The sequence below is a fragment of the Rattus norvegicus genome, chromosome 1 (genome assembly GCF_036323735.1).
Source record: "Rattus norvegicus strain BN/NHsdMcwi chromosome 1, GRCr8, whole genome shotgun sequence".
Lineage (NCBI taxonomy): Eukaryota > Metazoa > Chordata > Mammalia > Rodentia > Muridae > Rattus > Rattus norvegicus.
This window is the reverse complement of record NC_086019.1, coordinates 125,095,014-125,110,190: the sequence shown is the minus strand read 5'-3', so window position 1 is coordinate 125,110,190 and position 15,177 is coordinate 125,095,014. Positions and strand designations below refer to the sequence as shown.

General features: G+C 37.2%; 1 long non-coding RNA gene across 3 annotated transcripts in view; it reads left to right on the top strand.

The window, feature by feature from the left end:
• The window catches only part of LOC102546835 (uncharacterized), a 37,676-nt gene extending 27,814 nt beyond the window's left edge, over window positions 1-9,862 (top strand). Inside the window, exons 18-21 of one of the 3 annotated variants that reach the window (XR_010060316.1) lie at window positions 6,419-6,853; window positions 7,266-7,423; window positions 7,700-7,831; window positions 8,484-9,861. This is a non-coding gene — a long non-coding RNA (uncharacterized LOC102546835). Of the gene's footprint in view, window positions 1-6,418; window positions 6,854-7,265; window positions 7,424-7,699 lie in introns of all 3 variants that reach the window. The other 2 variants (XR_010060313.1, XR_010060314.1) reach the window with 2 other exon arrangements.
• The last annotated feature ends 5,315 nt before the right edge of the window (window positions 9,863-15,177 follow it).

Genomic DNA, 15,177 nt, shown 5'->3' with positions numbered 1-15,177 from the left:
TTCCTCTCTTTCAGTCAGTTATGAGGACAGAGTGTTCTGCTTTCTGGCGTGTAGTTTTTCCTCTATACAGGTCTTCAGCTGTTCCTGTGGGCCTGTGTCTTGTGTTCACCAGGCAGCTTTCTTGCAGCAGAAAATTTGGTCTTACCTGTGGTCCTGAGGCTCAAGTTCGCTCGTGGGGTGCTGCCCAGGGGCTCTCTGCAGCGGCAGCAACCAGGAAGACCTGTGCCGCCCCTTCCGGGAGCTTCAGTGCACCAGGGTTCCAGATGGTCTTTGGCTTTTTCCTCTGGCGTCCGAGATGTGTGTGCAGGGAGCAGTCTCTTCTGGTTTCCCAGGCTTGTCTGCCTCTCTGAAGGTTTAGCTCTCCCTCCCACGGGATTTGGGTGCAGAGAACTGTTTATCCGGTCTGTTTCTTTCAGGTTCGGTGGTGTCTCAGGCAGGGGTCCTGCCGCTCCTGGGCCCTCCACCACGGGAGCCCAGAGGCCTTATACAGTTTCCTCTTGGGCCAGGGATGTGGGCAAGGGTGAGCAGTGTTGGTGGTCTCTTCTGCTCTGCAGCCTCAGGAGTGCCCACCTGACCAGGCGGTTGGGTCTCTCTCTCACCGGGTCTCTCTAAACACTTTTAAATCCCCTAAGTTCATAGTATGTTTACAATAATAATTCATGCCATAGGTTGATCACTTTTAAGGACTTAGAGCAGAATTTTTTACATGTCTTTCCATTAAGACTAGTACCTGACTAAGCATTCACTATATATTTTCTGGATCAAAACTTCATTGTAAGTTTAAAGCAATAGTTTTTATATTGCAAGGTAGAATATTTCTGACAATATACAAATCAGCTGCTTTATATCTTATTATTTTGACGTTCTATATACATAAACTACTTCATCATTCATTTTTCTGTCCTTGCATCTACAATGAATTGTAGATTTCCTATTTATTTTCTGTAGTTATGAAGGTATTGCCCTCATTTCTATCCTAGAATGAATGTTTTCTTTAATTGCCATTCATTCTGAGCCTGTTTTCTTATTGCCATTGAACTGTGACAAATAAAGGTTTATGGAGCTCACTTTGCAGGCTTTATTCTAAATGGGGGATGAAAATTGTTTGAGTCAATTTAGAAGTTTTATAATATTATTATGAGGACTTATGAAATCATCGATTCATCCTATCAGCATTACTATATTAAAGTCTATCTCCATATTGATGCTGTAGGAAATCTGCCTAACAGAATAGAGAGATGCTCAGGAAATCAATAAGCTATTTATTAATGAGAGGAACATATATTAGGAGGGAGAAACAATCCTGGGATAAAGTATTTTGTGTTCATGCCTCTTAGAGCACACCCATCTCAGCCATGTAAAAGGGTGAACCATTTTGAGAAAACTCACTTGTTTGCTATGTCCTTTCCTAGACTGTTGCATAAAACCTTAGTTATACCTTACTTCCCAGGGGCTATGGGAGCTATTAATGAGAGGAATAAAAGAAATTCCTTAAAATCAAAATCTGGTCTGGTTACATGAGGGAGTTATGTGGAGGCAAATACTCAGACCATTTTCCATTCCACCTTATGAAGTTATCCTATCAGTTTAGATATTAAAAATGAAGATTGAATTCAGGCCAGCAGTAATGATTTACCAATGCAAATTGAATCTAGATTGGGACCAAGAGGATTAAAAAAGGGTAAAAAGGGTTTTTGTTTGTTTGTTGTTTGTATTTGGTAGATTAGCATACAGACAGGCGAAGGTGTTTAGTTTTGAATCCACAGTAGGGGAAGAATGAAGGTAAAAGCAGAGGTCCTATCTTGCCACTCAGAGCATCCTTTTAGTATCAAATAACCGAAATGAGCCTAGAATAAAAGAAGGGCATCCCCAAATACAGTGACTTCCAGTAGTTGGAGGATGAGACTTGTGGAGACGCTGTATGAATGGTTTGGTTGTATGGAAGAAGGAATCTCACTTGGAGGTGAGCTGAGTCTCCGTGCTCACTCCAAAGGGAGGAGAATGCTGAAGGATATTGAAAGAATGACTTCCTGAGAGGCACATAGCACTGTTAAATCCTATCTGGGCCATAGGTCTATCAAGTAAATGAGAACCAGGCAGTGGATGTTTCTGGCCATCAGTGTATAACAACGGATATCCCTGAGTTTCAGTACTAGTTGTATATTTTTGAAGCATCTTAGAGGGCCAGAAGACAGAAAAGATACCAGTCTGACTTCAACTGAAGAAGCTATTTATTTCAAGTAGAAAGAGTAGGTGATTTTTTTTTTTAAAAAGGCTTGCCTTCCTTGTTTATGGTTTGTTCACTTTTGTTAAATTTTTTTTTACAATGGCCTTCCTGGATGTTAGATATCCTCTACGCAACTTCATGTACCTGATTAAAAATAATTGTGAAAGCAACCAGAGCTTCCAGGTACTAAGCCACTACCTAAAGACTATACATGGACTGACCCTGGACTCTGACCTCATAGGTAGCAATGAACATCTTAGTAAGAGCACCAGTGGAAGGGGAAGACTGAACCCCCAGTGAACTAGACTGTTGGGGGGAGGGCGGCAATGGGGGGGGTTGGGAGGGGAATACCCATAAGGAAGGGGAGGGGGTGGGGGAGGGGGATTTTTGCCTGGAAACCGGGAAAGGGAATAACACTCGAAATGTATATAAGAAATACTCAAGTTAATAAAAAAAATAATAATTGTGAAGGACTTGGGTATGGCCTTGTTTATCCAACACTCACTCTTGAAGCCACCTCCTGAGGAGCAAACTTCCCACCATGTTTATTACAGTTGGAATCACCATTTTGTCTTGACCTCTACTAAAAATGTGGAAAGTAGGACTGTGCTCTTGTGGCACCATGTATTTTTTATGGCTCTGTGGAGGTTTTGGATGCAAAGTCCAGAGAGGAGAATTATGTGTGGGAACAGAATCTCAAGGGTTAGGTTGCAGAAAATAAAAATAAAAAAGAAAATTTCACTCTAGACAAACCTTGTAAAGTTTCACATGGATAGTCATTCACAACTATATCACTTCTTACCCCATGTATGGGTCTTGGATTCATGTATTATGAATATAACTAATTATATACATCTGAGGGTAGGTTGTTTATAGGAAGGGGAAGTATTTCCAATTTATTGTTTGCTTTACCTTTTCTGTCATGAAGGCAAACTCTGAAGTCATATGAAATTTTCCAATTGCTGAAAACAAAATGATACTGAATTTGCCTTGATTCAAGGGTGAGGGCAAGGTTTGAAATTAGAGTAGACACTACTTGATTGTGTTAGTATGAAAAGAGCTGTCTCTGTTTAGGAAACCTCCCTTAATTTATGGCAGCCCTGACTCCCTGTCCAGAAATCACATGACTGAATTCTGACATTATTCTTCCTTACTAATTTGAAGATAAAAGGCATAAATATGTTTCTTCAAATGGCGTTACCAATGTCATGGCACATAGGTGGAAAACTGACTTCACCTGTGGTGGTATCCATGTGACTTGTGCTGTATTGACATTCATGGAGAGTCATGTTGCAGCCTGGCCAGAATACAATATGCACATATTGCACTCTCAGTGGCAGCAGCTCTGACCTCAAGAGGATTTTTCCACACATACACAGCTTTGTTATTTCAAACTCCCTCATTCCTTTTTTCTCTAAAATGTTTTTGCAAGACACTTTGCTAGGCCACAAGCCCTACATGTCTCCAAGATGATTGAAAATAAGAGAAATATCAAGATATTATATGTAGCACCAGATGATGTGGCTCAATGCAGACAGCTTCTCCGACTATATAAGCATTGAGTTCTCTTTGTATCACAGTCAGATTATTGGGAAAATAAGTTTACATAGTCTAAAGGATATATTAAGGTAACTGCAGATACAGAACTCTATCTCTACAATTGCTAAAATTTGTAAGTTCATGATAATTTTTAGCATCCAAGAGCCAGGGGCTAGGCCATCTGCTTCCAGTAACACAGGGAAGCAAACACATATAGCATACTCATTTAGGACGTTGTAAATATTATAACACCATAGGGTATTAGTCCCCAATTTTTTGGCTAGCACCTGTAATCTTGTATTTATTTACTTAAAGAAGATAGATTGTCCTTTCTACTTATTCTGCTTCCTTTGGGTTTTGCCACAATATTTACTAGAGACACCAAACTGTTTATTCACTTTATAATTGCTCTGTCAAAACGAAGCTGACTGGTCCATAACTTCCAAGTTTTATTGGTTGCTTATAGATTATGAAATAATTACAAAAAGTAGCCGTCAGATAGAACATTTACTCTAGAGCAGTATTTGAACTATGGATCTTATGTAGGAATGACAAGGTTAGGAATTCTTTAAGGTTACAGGTAATAATGTATCACATAGATAAGAGACCACAATCTGAAAAAGCCAACGTTCTTCACAGTACATGAGGAGAAAGAATAAGCCATAAGTACGAATACCCAAGTCAATAAAATTTACTTAAAATTCTCCAAAGTTTTGACCAACCATGTATAGAAAATCTATCAACAAATTTAATGTGCTATGGAATGGAAGTCATTATGAAAGGCTCTCGTACTGTATTGTTTACAAAGACATTTTATATAGCTGATCCACAGGCCTTACATTCATAAAAAAGTTTTCTGGCATTTAGAATCAAGTAGCCTATAGTAGAAAAAGGAAACAGTTCCAGAGCATCCCTCAGAATAATAAGTTTGAGTACTTTACCAAAGATTAGTATAGATTAGTGACACAAGAATTCGCATCATTATTCTCCCCACCCTCTGTATAAAATTTATATTCTATGTAAATGACATAGTAGTAATCATTGAGTGTTTTGCAGATGTAGAGACTCATTTAAGGGAAAATTGAGTATACCTGAATAGGCAAGAATAGATAATATTTCACAAAAGGTGCAAGGACCCTTTTTATAGAGGTCCTCAAAGTTCTATGATTGATGAAAATGCAAGTGTTACCCCTGAAGGTTGGGAAAGCTTGCTGTAAATTTCAATTCTGTAAATCTTAAAATAGTACAAAGGGATAAAATGAAATGGTCATTGAAGCCTTAGTATTGTTAATTGGGTATTCATGATGTGACATTCATTTGTCCTGCCATTAGTTATTGTTGAAGAGTACTTAGAGGCCTCTAAAACAAGGACTAAAAAAGACTATATAAATATTTCTGCAACAGGTGTTATTTGCATTCCAGGATAGAAAGATAAGGTTCTATTGATAAGGATGCTTATTGCTTTTCCTGTGGGTGTTAGGTATAATGAAATTGAATATACATAGGACTATTTGCTTCCTTAGTCTCTGCTAGTTCAGGTATACTTGTATCTGGAATACAGTGCTTCCATAGAGTCAGTAACCACCTATGGGTCTGTTAATCCTACCTGTGAATCCACACAGATCAATGAAGCTTGAAGTTAAAGTGTGATGTTGACATCCTATTTATGAGCAAATTCTCCAAAGTGTTTTGTTATCTCCACATAGTCTAGTTGTGATTATCTATGTTATTATTGATTCTGATCTAGTGCAAGAAGAATCTTTGATGATAAGTGTTGAAAAGTGCACTGATCTTTGATGTTTATTACACTGCTGAATTCCTTTAGCAAAGTAGTAGTAATATGTTTTCCTTTACACCTATGAGCCATGTAGACTCAGGCTCTTTTGTATTATCTTTTTCATATATGAGCTACATTTTATAGAGTAGGCATTGAATCCTATGAAAAAAAGTGATTGTTAAATTAGGAAACATATGTGATGCTTTTACTCCATTTATTTTATTAGCAGATTCCTATTGTAGATTTCAGAGTTTGTATCTTGGGGGTACTGAGGAGTTCTTTACACTTTCAGTAATATGTAGAATACATTCCAACTCCAGGATTTCTAGTTATTAGGACAGAACCATCTAGTTGGGCACCATCTGATTTTTTCATGTTTGATGTCATAAACAAACAGTATTTCCAGTAATAGGGTATAACCATCAGGTTGTAGAAATTAGACAACCTCTGGGGAGGTAGAATATGATTATTAGGCCAACTATGACCACATTGTTGAATGACACCATGTATTTGTACATGTACCACATGTATATATGAATGTCCCATGTGATTATTAGTTTTATGTTACACACAGAGAGATCCACACGACACATACACACCACACACACACACACACACACACACACACACACACACACACGCACACATTATGCGAAATTTCATGGAACAGTGCAAACGTTGTCCACTACCAATATATATAGTGATTATGTGTTCTGGAAAGGAATGTAGAGGTGCCAATTATAAAAACCATGTGGTTACTAATTTTATGTTACATACATGATCATGATCACATTATATATTGTTAGTTGGCAATATTTTACTTGTTTCACATAATTTCTTTCATTGACCATGGGATACGTCCATTTTCCCTATAGGAAAACCAGAAGTCTCAACTATCCCGGACTCCTGAGATCTCTTAGACATTGAGCCCAACCAGCATCATAGAAGAATTGGTGGGAGGACACTGACACATATACAACAGAGGACTTCCTGGGCTGGTCTCAGTGAGAGAATCCTTGCCTAACCCTCTAGAGACTTGAGGACCCAGGGAGTGGGGAGGCCTGGTGGGTGAGCATGGGAAAATCCTCTTGGAGGCAGGATGGGAGGAGGAATTGTAGGAGGAACTGCTGGAGGTCAGCCTGGGAAGTGGGTAATGACTGAAATGTAAAAAATGTAAAAGCAGAAGATTTTTAAAAAATCTATGTAATGTTTTTGCTTGAATATAGGTCAATGTCTTTGAATAACTGTCCATTGCATTTGGTGGCCAGATGATGGTGTGAGATCCCCTGAAACTGGAATTAGTGATATTTGTGAGTTGCCTTGTGGGTTCAGGAGAGTTAACCTGGTTTCCCTGGAAGATCAGACAGTCCTTTTTATTACTGAGCCATACCTCCATTCCCTCTTCTTAATTCTGTTTTTAATTCTTCTCCCACGTATTACATCTCCAAAACAGAGCTTTTCATCTCTCCTCTCCTCAGGGTCAGTCTTCCCCACCTGTATCTCCCCCCAAGACCGTTCCTGTATTATTGTCATGTGTCTCTAATGTAGTATCTTGTTTGTGGAGTTTTGTTATTTGGTTACACTGTCAGTGCTAAAAAGATTTGTTGTAAGATTTAAATTTGTGTTTTGTTTTTTAAATAATTTTAAAGGAAATTTATTGTGTTTGCAAAATATTGTCAATATTAAAATATGAACATTCTCTATGTTTATTTTGTGGTTCAGTGGTAGCTATCAACATGGCAGAATCTGAAATCAACTTGGAGGCAAGTCCTTCGGACATCTGTGAGGGGTCATCTTGTTGTTTGAAGAACTATCTTAATTGTAGCTAAGAACATCCCCTGGGTGGAAAATCCTGTATTGTATAAAATGATGAAGGCAGGGTGAGTTCTTGCATGAAGTTGAATGAATTAGTATTTATTACTCTCTGCTTTTTATATTGAGAATATATTTTATCACCACTTCCCCTCTCCTAATACCTTACCTTCCCCGTATCTCAACCCGTTCAACTCTATACATTCTTTTTCTCTTTAAAAAAATGTGGACAAGCTCCCTGCTTTTAAGTTATGAATGTGACGTGATCAGTTATGTTACACATACTGCCACTGTGATGGAACTGAAACTGCAAGTCAAAATAAATTTTCTGCATTCTTTTCTAGAGAAATGGCTTCAATTCAACATGAAGTTAATCCCCCAGACCATCTTAAGAGTCCAAAGGTGACCTGACTATCTGAGCCTTCAGGAAGACATGCTTCATGGATCTTAATTTGGATTTCTGAACAGAGAAACAGGTCATTGGTAGATAAGTTAAACTTTCAAAATCAGGTATTTCTATTTAGTGTACTCAGCCTCGTGAGTTTGTGTGGAAATATGGGGAGCATCAGAAGAGTTGGGAGGCAGAGGGAGGGTAGACATGATGTAAATAAAGTACCCTGCACGAAATTCTAAAAGAATCCTGGAATGCATCATAAAGTTTCAGAATACTGTTTACACAGACTTCAGTGTACATTGCCCTGAAACTTAATATTTTGAACTTATTTTGCACAATTCCTGTTTTAAAAGGTACTCCACAAATTTAAATCCCTACTTAGTTGTATGCGACTTAGAGTTCTGCAGTCTGTCTCCACACTCTTAAATCTGTGCACTGTTAGGACTAATAGCATTGATATATATTTATTTTCTGTTTGTTTCCTGTGAAAACTACATTGTAGACATGTCTTTTCAGTGATTCATTTATGCAGGAAATATACTCTTCTTTTAATGTTACAGTGAAAACAGTTACTATATTTATGGCATGGTAATATTTTCTTATCATCTATGTGATTTCTAATGTGCTATTTCATTCATTGTGATGTCACTTTACTCAGGCTGTACTCAGGTTTTTCTGTTATTATTCATGTTGTTTTTGTTTTCTTTGTCATTTTGTGGTCGATGCTACTTTAGGTATCATCAATTACTGGTACTTGTAATACACAGCATTGCCATGAAGAAAACGGAATTAGCACAGGAAGTGTATAATGAGGCAAAGAAACTGAGTATAACCCACCCCGTTAGTGGTGGGTGTAGGCTCATTATCCCTATGCTAGAGATTTTCTACCCATGCTTTTTCCAATAGGTAAACATTGCTACACCAAAATTAAACTCTGCATTTGGTTAATTGCACCCTTTAGAGTCTATAAGTCATATTTCAAAAAATTTTAACATTATTTGCAATATATTTTTCTAATATTTATGGTTTTTCTATAATTATGAAGATTATTGCTTTAATTGAAAACATTTTTTATAAAATATATTCCAATCACAGTTTCTCCTCCCCCACATGACCTACCTTAATGCCCCCGTTTCTCTCCCTCTCTGTTGAAAACACACAGTGACATTAACACTAACAATGACATTCATTAAAACACAGAGCAACACACACATTCACACACACACACACACACAGAGAAAGAGACAGAGAGAGACAGAGAGAGACAGAGACAGTCAGAATCAGAGACACAGAGAGACACAGAGACAGAGAGACAGTCAGAGACAGAGAGACTGAGAGACAGAGAGAATGAGAGACAGAGAGAATAAGATACATAAAACAGAAGTGGTGAATACCTTTAATCACAGCCCTCTGGAGGCAGAGGCAGGCAGATAACATGAGTTCAAGGCCAGACTGCAGAGTGATTTTCTCAGGACAGCAAGAGTACAATGAGAAAACCAGGTCAAAAAACTCTCAAGAGGAAAAAAAATCATAAAACATAAAATTAGAAGCAAAAAGACCAGTAACATAAGAAAATGGTAAAATGAAGCAATATGAGACAAAAGTCTGTAAGATACCATTGAGCTCACTTTGTGTTGTGCAGATATGAGGCCAACCTTCAAATGTAATCAATATATCCATTCATATATTTTTCCTTTATACGTGGTTGTCAGTTGGAGGTAGCCTTTTAGTTAGTGATGGGCGCCCGTTCATGTGTTCACTTCCCCCTCTCAGTGCTAAGATCTTATCTAGCTTGAATCGCAGCAGCTGGCCACACTGCCACAATTCCACTGACTTCATATGTGTATCACCACTCCTGTGTCTGAAAGATAGTGTTCCCATGGGAGTTAGCCATCACCTTTGGCTCTTATACTCTTTTTTACTCCTATTCCATCTAGCATCAAACCCTGAATAGAGACCTGAAAGACATATCATTTATGAATGAGTGTTTCAAGCCTCTCATTCTTTGTATACTGTCTACTATCAGCCTTTATTTTCAGTGCCTATACATACACATATATATACACATACACATACACATATACATATATAGACAATGTGTATACATACATAAATGAAATGTATATATATATATATATATGTACATTACATTACATATAATGTATATGTATAATAGCTTATATTATATTGTAATATATAATTCATAACATTATATATTATGTTTATAAAATTTTATATTTATACTTTATATTATATATAATATAATAAGCGTGTTTATGTATGTATGTGTTTGTCCTAGAGAAATAAACTTTTTATGAGATATTTGGGAAAGATTTCCCAAACTATTTCTATGTTTATAGGTAGGATTATCATTGCTTTATTTTTAAAATTCATTACTATCAGGGTGACTTAATATCTGTATAGTATACTGATAGTCATGCTTATGGAATTTTATTTGTATAACTATTATTTGAGTATTTTTTAAAAAATGAAAGCATTTAGGGAATCTCAATATTTTTCTCTGTTTTCTTAGAGAGGATCCTATAATTCTTATCCAGTATTGTAGTAAGTTTGTTCTTTACATTAACTCTTTATACATTTAAATCTATATATTTGTCTCATGTTTTCCTCTTCGTGGTATATAATCATTTTTAATTTGGGCAGATATGTGTTGTATTATCACACACACACGTATAGTTTTATATAATTGTTTTTCATATCGTATATTTAGAGTATATTATTCCTCTCTTCCAACTACTCCCAACTCCTTCCTGCTTTCCTCTTCACCAAATTTCATGTTCTTTCTCTCTGTCTTAATGCACCAAAATCAAACAAAAATAAAATCAAACAAAACAATGATAAAACCTATCAATAATACAAACCAATACCAAAATTAAATCAAACTAAAATCAAAGCCAAGAAGAAACAAAAAGCCCCCTTCCTGAACCTGAAAGAGTATGTGTTACCATTTTGTGTTTCCTAATTACTTTCTGACATATAGTTCGCCCTTGAATTTTGTTGATATAATCAATGACACACGTTGGAGAAAAAAAAAACTGGCTTTCTTTTTTCCAGTAGGTATCAATTGCACATAGCTTCTAATTAGAGGTAGGACTCCATTTCTGTTTCTCCTGTTTACCTCTGAGTCTTTTGTTCAGTTTGAACTCAGAAATCTTGTGTATGCTTGAATAATCGCTGTGAGTGGAAATGTTTCTAGGTCCTGTTGTACATGGAAGAGTCTTGTTCTTGAGAGTCATCTATCATCTCTTGCTCCTAAAGTCTTTCTAATTCCCCTCCCCATAGATTTGTGATGCTTCAGGGGAAAGGTTCGATGAAGAAATCTTACTCAGGACAAGTGCTCCAAAGTCTCTCACTGTCTACAATATCCAGTTGCAGTTCTCCAAGCTAGTTCCCATCTACTAGAGGAAGAAGCTCCTCTGATGTGAGTTAAGTAATGCACTGGTCTATGGATATAACTATGTAATTTTGAGTCACTTCATTGTAATGTGACATTTGCAGAATTATACTGGTTTTCTACTAGACCCATTTTTGGGTTCTTGAGCACATTAACAGTGTCTTGTATGAGTCTTGATTTTAATGTATTGGGCCATAAATCCAATAAAAATAGGCGATTACCTCAGTAAAATTTGTGCCACAATTATAGCAGTATATTCTGTAGGCATGTCAGTATTGAGGGTTACAGGGTTTGTAGCTGAGTGATAATGATTATTTTTCCCCCAGGAGCATGCAGAGTACCTTCCAACTCCATGAATATTACATGTGAAGCTTCAAGTTTGGTATCTGCACAATTTCTCCATGGTTGATGACAGAAGTAAGTGATACCATTCTATAGCACTAGGGCTTTATCTTAAGGTTGTAGAGAGTAACTAATCGCCTTGTCAATATCTTGTTTGGAATCGTCTATGGGACGCAATTGACTAAAACTCAACCAAACAGTCCATTCCTAACACTGGACAGATTATTTTTTGGCATAGTAAATCCAGTTAAGTTAATGAATCCTCTAGTCTGTGATGCCTATGTTTAAATTCCTTTCATATGTATGAAATGTCTACAAGTTTTTTGAAATATTCGTACATAAGTATTGTATTTAGATAATGTCCATTCTCCCTTTTACACAACTGCCTCCTCACATGTATGTTTAATTATCTGTCAAATCATGAATTTTTCTATTAATTATTATTGTTGAGCACTATTATTATTTATTTCTAAATAATGATTCCTCTCCTATCATTTCCACCCATACAAATTCCTTCTGATGATACTGCTCTCCTTCTCAGAACAAGAGATGCCCCTCTTGGGTACTTCCTGACCCTGGAACATCCAGCCGCAGCTGGACTAAGCATGTTCCTTCCCACTGATGCCCAATTAGGGAGTCCAGTAAGGGGAAGGGCATAAAATGGCAGGTAACAGAGCAGAGACATCCCTTGCTCTTATTGATAGGGGATCCCTATAAAGACAAAGGCACACATATGGTACAAAGGTGTTGGAATTCTAGTTGCAGCCCCTACATACTCATTGGTTGTTTGTTCAGTCTTGGTGCGCCCCAGGGTCGAGGTTAGTTGACTATGTAGGTCATCATGTGTTGTCCTTAACCCCTGTGAGAGGCATAATTATTTAATAGCTTAAACTATCCACTTGGAATATTGTCTCAGGTGGCAGTGAGCACAGTGAGGATATACACTCTAGAGGCAGCTTCATTGAGACAACTTGTATTAATGGGTAGTTTAAAGTCTATTTAAATATTTTTAAGGTGTTTAGGCTCTATAGGGTAAAGGTACATCATTGGAAGGGGCCAGGTGCTGGGTATGCCTCATTATAAACAGTAATTCTAAATATTTGGTGGATAACATTTTATAAGGTAAAAGGAAGTTTAACCTGGCTACTGAGCTGTATGAACTCCTCTGGAAGAACAAAAGTGGGGAAACAGGGCTACATGCACAAGGACATGCTGGCCCAGAGCAGTGTTGTTGAGAAATCTTACTACTGCCAATCTCAGGAGATTTCAAGGGTTTGGACATGACTTAAGCTGACTGTTCTTCCAGGCTTGCTTCTCATGGCCCTGTATCTTCCCAGCCCCACAGCAGAGCCTTATGATTTTTGCATAATATTTGGAGTGTTAATTTTCATTTTATGTTGAAATATACATATTTTTTGCTGGCTCCCAGGTCTTCAGTCTGTTTCCCCCACACAATACCAGATCATGTTCTCTCTCTCCCCATCCCCATACCCTTTCCCTCCCCTGTTCCTCCCTTCCTTCCCTTGTTCAAATGTCTTTATTGAAGCTAATTTTTCATATGTTTTGAAACAGTAGCAAATGTTCAATTTCTCCATCTTTACTTCTCTTTATCTGAATATCGTGTTAATTTTGTTTTTTATTGCAGATCCTCATGAAGTTTAGATGAAATTGACCATAGAACAAAAAGTAGTAAACCTTTGCTTTAGATTGGGATACTCGTAGTCTCTAATAGCTTTGATAACTAAGGTCTTCTTAAAGTCAGTAAAATTCCATGGGTGATATTAATAGTCTTAAATACACTCTTGGACCTTTAGGTATTATGTTACTCTTTTATCCTTGTTTTTTTCTTTTTTATGTCAGGTATCTGTGATACAGAGTCTCAGTGTACATTGTAGTGAGGTTGCAAATTCAAGCACTAATGCAATGCTTCCTTTCAGCATCCTGAGAAGATCACACTGGAGACCACTACTCTGATCTAAGGTATTATAAAGTCATTTGCTTTCCAAATTGATTATTTATGCAGTAATTAGATTAAAGTTTATATTTTGTTGTACTTTAAATTTTTCATTCACTATTTGAATCTGGAAACAACAAATTTCATTTATGTTTCAAAAACTCAGAGGAAAATTGGTTACAGAGGCAGAGTGAGAGTGCAAACATTCTGAATATTGGGATCCTCACAACATTTGATTGTGACAGAAAACAAGGTGAACTGTGTGATCACCATTTCTGATATTGTACAAAACAGATTGAACAAAGCAGAATTAGGCAAAATTTAACTTGCAGTGCGATTTGGTATTTCCAGTGTAGTATAGAATGTGTTTACTTTTGCTTGTTTCCTTAAAAGGTGGCCAATATAGGTGGTGTGTTCTGGCAACTTATTGCCTTTGCTCTTTTTTTTCAGTGGTTAATTCATGCATAGAATCATACTTATTTAGGTGTATTATATATCTAAATCTTTACTAATTATCTATAGTATATTTTGATGAATTTTTCTCTCTTAATGCAATCCAGGTCATTCTTACCTCCCTACCTAATTTTATGAATATGCAGTAAAACCCCAGAAAATCTAAAGAACAAAAATTAATGCCATCAGAACACAACACTCAATCAAATAGCAAACAAATAAAATATGGATTTCATTTCGTTTTGACCTACTATTCCTGGGAATGAAGCCAGCCCTAGGTTGTTGTTGATATTCTCAATAACTCCATTTGAGAAACATGATTCTTCCTTTCCTTACAGATATAAACTGCAAGTACTTTCCTGATGAGGAGTAGGACTCTGTGTTTATACCCTTAACCAATGCTGTAACTGTAAGTAGTGTGAAATATTGGAAGTTTTGTCTGTTCCTACTGCTTTAGAAGCTTCCTATAATATGCACACATATGATAATAATTATAATGTACTCACATTATACAATTCCTCATGTAATACAATTCCTTAGCTAGATATGCCACTGTGTAAACCTCCAGTAGTGGTAATTAGTTAAACAATTCTGGATCATTGGACAAAGGGTTCCCATATACCCTAACTTCAAACATGAATAGTGGTGCTAAAAGTATCATTTACACCTGCATCACCCACAGTAAAAGGGCCTGTTCCTAAATATGTCATGTATATCATCAAATATGGAGAAATGTAGTTTGTGCCGAAAAAGATATTTCATCCATATTAGATTCCATGCTTCCAGAAGGAATTCTGCATGCATGTAAAAGATAGAATGCACCTCAGTCAGGGATGACATTAGCCGAAATACCCAACAAAGCAGAGATAGAATGTAAAGAGACAAGGTCCTGTAACATATGCATGTCCCCCAGTTGAAGATGGGGTCAGTCACCCATCTCAAAAATTTTAACCCAGGATTGTTGACTAAACCATCAACCAAACAGTACACATGAGTGACCCATGGCTCCAGTCACATGTATAGCAGAGGATGGCCTTGTCAGTCATCAATGGGAGGAGAGGCCCTTAGTCCTGTTAAGGATTAATGCCCCTGTGAAGGGGAGTGCCAGGGTGGGGAGGCAGGAGGTGTTTGGTGGTTGGGTTGGGGAGCATCCTCATGGAGGGAGGGTCTGGGGGAGCACCCTCATGGAGGATGGGGTTGTGGGGATGGGATAGTGGATTTCTCAAGGTGAAATCATGAGGGGGTAATAGTTGAAGTGTAGATA